General features: G+C 45.3%; 1 pseudogene; it reads left to right on the forward strand.

Annotated features, from left to right (window-relative positions):
• Positions 1-4,338: 4,338 nt before the first annotated feature.
• LOC118624695 lies at positions 4,339-4,779 on the forward strand (annotated as a pseudogene).
• The last annotated feature ends 3,041 nt before the right edge of the window (positions 4,780-7,820 follow it).

Below are 7,820 nucleotides of genomic sequence, written 5' to 3' on the forward strand. Positions count from 1 at the left end.
CCCAAAGTCAATGCTGGCGAAATGTTTTCCCTAAATTGAATTGTGTCCTCCGCTTGGTTCAGGGTAAACCAAAAGGACCTGCAGGGTGGGGGCACATACAAATACCATACACCACCTTCCTCACACAGGTGCCCAAAGGCCTGTGGACTATTTGAGACCCCTCCAGCAGCTGTGCCTTCTGGAGCTAATCCCAGAAGAATTTAAAAATCCATTCCTTACCGCCTTGTCCAAGGACACCAGGTCTCAATATCCAAAGAAGACTGTGGAAATAAGGACACCAGTGGGTGACTAGATCTGAGGCCGAGGAAGAGTGAGGGGCATTGGAGATGGAAGAGGGCCAAGGGGAAGATTATTCCAAGGCAGAAGAGCAGAAACCAAACTATGGATTGGGAGAAAGGGCAGAGCAGGAAATGAAGGCTAGCTGTTTTAAAGGTTTCCGGGGAGAAAATCATCACCCTGGACAAGGTGTGTGTTGAAGGGCTTGAGAGAGAAGGCACAGTGTGTGAGCCCCGGGCGGGGGAGGGGGGGATGAATGTTTTTACTGACTACTCCTTTGGAAGACATAATTATGTCATCCTCTTTATAAAGATGAGGTTGAAAAAAACAAACTTGGTCATTGAAGCAAACACTTTTTCTTTTTCTTAATAAAACAACTCCAGACTTTCACAAGTAAGGAGAAGGCACATGAGTTACAATCAGATTGACTTGGGGGCCTTCTCCTCTGTGCAGTATTTATGAGCCAAATCTGAGGCCAGGGACATGGAGAGGGAAGGGAACTACTGCTACTGAGCGTCCACTCTGCTCTGGCATGGGGCCCGGGGCTTTATATTCAGGACCTTGGAACTCCAGACCCATATAAGCAGATGTCCACCCAATAACGCCACTTGGATGTCTACAGAAATCTCAAACTCACCCTAACCTGAGCTGTTGATCTTTGCTTCAACCTCCTGTTCCACCCAGTCTTCCCCTTTCTGGTTGAGAGTAGTTCCACCTTCCAGCTGCTTAAACCAAAAGCTTTGGAGCCATGCTTACCTCCTCCCTTGCTCTCTTACCCTGTACCCAGTCTGTCAAGAATTCTGCTGACTCTACTTTCAAAACGTAACACAGAGTATCTTACTTCTCCCACCTTCACTAGCACCAGCCTGGTCCAGGCCACCCTCGTGGCCCGGATAACGCGATGGTCTTTCTCGCTTCTACTCTTGGCACCTTACAATTTCTTCACCAAGACAAAACATCCAAGAAGGATCTTTTTAACATCTTTTTAACAAATCATGTCACTCCCTCCACTGGTTAAAATCAGCTAACAGCTCCCCATTTTGCTAGGAGTAAAAGCTCAAGTCCGACAGTGTTACAAGAACCTCCCTATCTGGACCACACACATTCTCTCCCTGATGCCGTCTGATGACACCCTTTTGCTCACGATGTTGCATCCCCACAGGCCTCTTGCCTTTCTCTTGAGCATTCCAGGCAGGTTCCCACCTCGAGGTCATTGCACTGCTGTTCCTTCCGCCTGGAGTCCTTGTCCCCTGGATCTCACCCCAAGTCTTTTCTCAAACCTTACCTCTGTGAGTCTTTCTCATACTCTACTGAAGGTGGCAAAACTCCCCCTACATAGAAAGCACCCTTTCCTGCTTTGTCTTCCAATGCTCTTACACGTCATCTGTTACTTATTTTCTGTATTTGTCATCTGTCTCTCTTCCCTAGAATGTAAGTTCCTGGAAGTTAAGATTTTGCTCACTGCTGTATCCACATTGCCTAGAATGGCAATTGACACACACACACACACACACACACACACATACACACACACAAAAATGTGTGGTGAGTGGTGTTACACAGTCTTGACCATCATCTCACTGGACCAGTTTGCTAGAGACGAAGCGGTTATGTTTACCTCCTTATACCTAATTTTACTCACTGTAAAATAGCCTGAGTTGATGATTTTGCCTCAAGTCTATTCTTCACCCAGAGGCCCCATTCCAGCCATTGAAGTATGCACCTGACATTATGAGCTGCCCAGCCTGTTGAGCCTCAGCATTAGCTCATGCAACCCAAAGGCAATTTTCAGCCACTGTGGGGGGATAAACGAAAGATACAAAGAAGCCAGCAGGAGTCAGTGTCAGGAATTCCATAGAGGATAGGAACTTTCTCTTTTGTCCATGGAGCTTGAATTTCTCCAGATAGCTTTGAACTCTTACCCTTAAGAGATCTGTGTGTGTGTGTGTGTGTGTGTGTGTGTGTGTGTGTGTACACCCTACTGCCTGGGAGAACTGACATCACCAAATTACAGACACCTAAAAACAATCTCATCTTACCTGGGATAAGTTAGAAAAAAAGAAGCATATATCCTGAGCTTGCATGCGGAAGAATAAAAAACAAACTTGCCATATTCAAGGATATCTAGCTTATCATATTTTTTACATTAAAAGTAAGTACACAGTTTGGGGAACAGAGGTGAGGGTAGCTATAATACCTCCTTCTGTTACTGTTCCATCTTTCTTCCTGAGAACACATAGTACCACCTCGGACAGTTCTGTCTTGTTCCTGGTTTACAAAAATGATCATTACTGACTTTATCAGTGAGACCTGGGCTTGTTCTAGTCTAGCTACTCATGATTGTTAGCCTCACCTCTTTATAATCAAAGATATATTTTGCCCTGGGAAATGGGGAGGACACAGCACATGTTATGTACCAGATACTCTGTACTTCACTCGCTAAACGTGGAGTCCATATGGTTATCTCTGCTTTACAGGGGAAGAGACGGAGGCTGTCAGACATTCAGTGACTTGCACAGGGTCACGCCAGCTAGCCAGGACTTGCACCCAGAGCTGACGAACTCCCCGTGTGTGGCTCCCCGAGCTGTGCTGCATGACCCTTTCCCTGGCGGTGCCAGAGGGTGAGAGCTGTGCTGCATGACCCTTTCCCTGGGGTGCCAGAGGGTGAGGGCTGTGCTGCATGACCCTTTCCCTGGGGTGCCAGAGGGTGAGGGCTGTGCGTGGACGTTAATCACGAATCAGCCTCACTTATAAGCTCAAGACCAATACAATATATAACACACGACATCTCGACCCTTAGACCTGTTTCCTTCTTTTAAGGAAACTGGATTTTTTTTAAAAAAAGAAAAGAAGAACACATGACAATTTGATGATGAACCAAAATGATTGGTTCAGGCCAGGAGAAGTACTTGATCCAAGTTTCACTTGTAAGGTGTGAATAATTATTCAAGTTTTTTGTTTTTTGTTTTTTTTACATTCATCTTTCGATAGAGTGGGAGGGACAGACAGAGGGGGAGAGAGAGAGAGGAACATCGATGCGAGAGAGACACACCAACTGGTCGCCGCCCACACAACCCAGGGACAAACTGCAACCGAAGTATGTGCCCTTAGTGGGAACCGAACCCAGGTCTGTCCGGTCCACGGGCCGACGCTCTACCCTCTGAGCCAGACCGGCCAGGGCTATTTATTCAAGTTTTTAATTGTGACTTTTTACAACTTTAACCATCTCTGACTATTAAAAACCATGACATAGATTCTTGAGTGATCCATTGGGATGCTAGCAACTACTAGAAATAGAAAACCCAAATAAAGTGGTTTAAAAAATGGGAATGTTTCTATCTCCTATAGCAAGAAAAACGCAGATATGATCATCCTGGCTTGGGTCCCTTTTTAGAATCAAGATAAGGCTTCCTTCCCTCTAGGCCCAGTGTGAAGGCACAGGGGCTCCCTGGGAGCGTGTACTCCTCTCAGTGATACAGAAGCACACGCAGAGTCCAACTGCACGAGCATGTTTCAGCCTCTGTTTACATCACATCTGCTGAAATTCCATTGCCCAAAGGAAACTCCATGGCAAAGCCCAAAGTCAAGGAGTGGGAGAGTTACTGCCCCTATCATGGGGCTAGCACAGGGCTAAGGGCATAATACTACAGGGATTAAGGAGTTGAACCAAGAATTCAATCTACTACCCATAATTATATCAGGTAGAACCGAATGAAATTGCCACCTTTTAAGTACAAAATGATCAGATAATGACCATCTCATATGGTTCGATGTAATACTATCAGTAGAGCGGGGACTTAAATTAGGCCTTTTGTACAATGGCTACGAGAAGTCCTTGGAAAGCAGCTCAAACAGGTGACAGCCCATAAAGAGCAGATTTGCTAAGTACTCAGGAAATGAGAAACACGTGCAATTGTCTGTCTCTGCAAGAGCAATTTGGTTCCCTTCAAGCAGAGGCATGCTGCATGGGAATCCAGCACTCGTCGGAGTTTAAGAATCATATGAAAACAGACGTGAGGGCGTCAGTCCTGCTGCACCGCACGAAGATCCTGGGAAAGCAAAATGGAAGGGTTTGTGTCCAGCCTCATGGTCTGCAATCTGGCCTACAGCGGAACGCTGGAGGAGCTGCAGGAGCCCCTGGCCGATAAATCCCTGGCCCCTGGAATTGACCAGGACGGCAGAACTGCACTGCGTTGGACGTGCTCAGCCAGACATAGAGAAATTGTTGAATTTCTCCGAGTGCCAGTGAATGATCAAGATGATGCTGGTTGGTCTCCTCTTCACACTGCTGCTTCTGCTGGGGAGGATGAGATCGTAAAAGCCCTTCTGGGAAGAGGTGCTCAAATGAATGCTGTCAATCAAAATGGCTGTACTCCCCTAATTAGGCAGCTTCCAGAAACAGGCGTGAGATCCTGTCATGTTACTGGAAGCTGGGGCTAACCAGATACTAAGGACCATTATGAGGCTATAGCAATGCACCGGGCAGCAGCCAAGGACACTTAGCCTGTGGCAAGGAGAGAGTAAAAGAAGCAAAACTGCTGGTGTCCCAGGGAGCAAGTGTTTACATTGAGAATAAAGAAGAAAAGAGACCCCTGCCAGTGGCCAAAGGTGGTCTGGGTCTAAGCCTCAAGGAATGGTGGAAGGTTAAGCAGCTTGGATTTATTCTCACTTTGTATGTTTTGTGGTTGTCCCCAGTGTCCTGGAAACAAATATACTTTATGTACAAGACATCATCTGTGAATGATGAAGTTGTTTTTTTTTCACCTTCAAGGTCTCATAAATAATTTGAATATTGTTCCTGCTAAGATATTTGTTCTGAGTTTACCATTGGTTTCCAGGCACTGGATAACTGTTGAAATCATTCGATTATTGTATAGTCTGTATAGAATTTGGTTAATTTTGAGTGAGTGGTTCTGTGGCTATTGTGAGACTTGAGCGCTCTCCCACACACCCTCTGTCCCCCTCTGAGGCAGAACAACCCCAGAGCCTCAGGCCAGTTGTTCTGCCAAATGTTTATAGGTAGATTCTAGAATGTTCCTTGTGTCCAGTTGAAACACATTCTAACTCATTTTTCAAGCTCACTCAGAGGCCTACATCAAAAATCTCTGTTTCTTTAACAGTACATTCAATTTATTTTTGTCATAGGAAGAACACATATATTCTAGAGGACCAAATTTTCAGTCGGAGGGCCTGTTATTCCAAGTTTGGTATTCAGAAGCACTAAAATAATAAAAGTGATAGCCTGTGTACCCATGTATCTTTTTAATGAGCTAAGTCCCTCCATAAAATGTGTTGTTTTTAAAAGGTTTGAAGTCCCTGTATTAGTCATCCTGCGTTGAAAAGAATGGAAATCTTGTTAACATGCTTTGCTACAAAGATGCACTTCGGTTTACATTTCAGAAACTAAAAAAATAAAATGTTGAGAGAATCGTCCCCCACCAAAATATGAAAATAAACCTTCAAAGCTGAGTCCCAATACAATTTTTCCACGCAGAGTTAGAGTTAGAGTTAATGCTCTACTATTACTTTTAAGTAGAGCATTAATGACATCTGAGACTTTGTTATAATTGTCTCTCCTGAGTAAACGTCTCGTATAGAATCACACTAATAGTGCATCTTCATCAAATGTTCTAGTTAGTTAAGCTCTTCCTCTTTTCTCCCACCCCCCGCACAGGTATGCCCGTGACCTTGCTTTCTCATGCGTTCACCTTCGTTCATGCCCATCTCTTTGAGATACCTGTCACCTCATTGACTAATCATCCTTTCCACTCCTGCTCTCATCCCCATGCAGTCTGGCTTAACTGTTCTCCTCTACTCTCCAGAACATTCTGTGTGCACATATATGTAAAGCAGGGTTTAACCCATTGTCACAAAATATGCAAGTATACATTCATCACCCCTCCCCCAGGTTGTGAACTCCTCGAGTGTAAGGACCATGTTCTATTTATCTTTGCATTTTTAATACCCAGCTTGGTGCTTGGCAAATAGGAGGAGCTAAGAAATATTTACAAAGGAAGAGGAGTGTATTAGTCAGAGTAGATTGAATGCCAGTCCAGTAACAAACAAGCTCAATTTATGTGAAGACTTATGCGAAGCCTGAAACAGATGTGCTTGGTTGAGCAGCTCTTCTCCAAGTAGTAACTCAGAGACCCAGCCTTCCATTAACTTTTGACACAGTCACCGTCAACAGGTGTTGCCTAAGGGCACAACAAACAGGAAACAGGGTATGGTGAAGTTACTGTCTTTGCCCAAAGTAACACAAATGATTCTGCTCCCATTCTATTGGCCCAAACAGTTGCATGGCACCACTTAGTCATAAGGGAGGACAGGGGCTGGGCAGACAAGAACTCATACAATAGAAACAGCTTGAGCCTTTGGTGGTCAAGTAGCTATCTCTGCCACGGGGAGGAGGGAGGGAGGAAAGGAGGGAGAGCTTACTCAGTGCCTAAATATATAAGCACTACCTTTTAAGTCGTGTGCAAAGAATTCTGCTCAAACTTCCTGCCAATAGGACCCTTAAAGCCAACTGCAGAAAGCATCTGAACAATTAGCTCAAACAGAACACGCTAAAAAATAAAAAATAAGGAGAAACCCATGGCAATTTTATGTTGAAGCAGTCAAGAGGAAGCAAAGCTTCAGGAGGAGGGGACAAGGGTGTGCGTGTGTCTGTGTGAGTTCTGTGTCTTCCCTCGAGAGAGGAGGGCGAAGAAGAGAGTGTTGGAAAGCTGCCAGATTAGGAAAGTTCTAGGAAGAGAAGGCTTATGGGATTCGAGGGAGAAACATTATCAAGGGATACTACCTACCCTGAAGAAGACTTACAGTCTTCACTATGAAAAGTGAACCGAGGGGATTTGGAGGACATGAATAGGTAATGAACGCATCACGTTCATCAGGATTTGGAAGTGGGTGAAGAGGAGGAGGCCACCGCCCACGGGAAAAGCAACTATGGTGCCAGAAACCAGGGAGTGACAGGGAGAGGTAAGAGCGTCTGTGGTAGAGAAGGACAACTGTTCCTCAAGATTCGGTTCTCTTCCTGGCACAGAGACCCCCTTGCAGTTTAGCGGCACCACATCAATGGAAAAAGAACAGAAACAATATGCGCCACTTTCAGACCTGGCCTATAGAGCCCTCCGGCAGTGCTCTTCCATGCTGTTTCATCTTCTACCAGCCGGGTGCCAATGACGATGAAGTCCTGTGTTTTGGTGACGCCACAGATGGAAGGAGCCTGGGTCCTTGAATGACTGCATGAAAGGGGACCTACTTTCCTAACTGAACATGAGCCAGAACTGTTAAATGACCAAGAAACACATTTCTAATGTGTGATGGACACTGTGATCCATCACTAGATTCTATTTCAATGAAGGACTTATTACTCCAGCTGAGAGGGCGATATTAGTAAAGAGCCTTCAGCTGTCAGCCTCTTCAGGAACTGCTTTAGCACTGAGAGTTGCCTCAAGCAGGTTTATACCTTTCCCACGCAAGCCCACACCCAGTGATGAACCGATGTGAGTGCATGACCAGCCATTGCAGTCCAACACGCAACG

The sequence above is a fragment of the Molossus molossus genome, unplaced genomic scaffold (assembly GCF_014108415.1).
Source record: "Molossus molossus isolate mMolMol1 unplaced genomic scaffold, mMolMol1.p scaffold_m16_p_10, whole genome shotgun sequence".
NCBI lineage: Eukaryota > Metazoa > Chordata > Mammalia > Chiroptera > Molossidae > Molossus > Molossus molossus.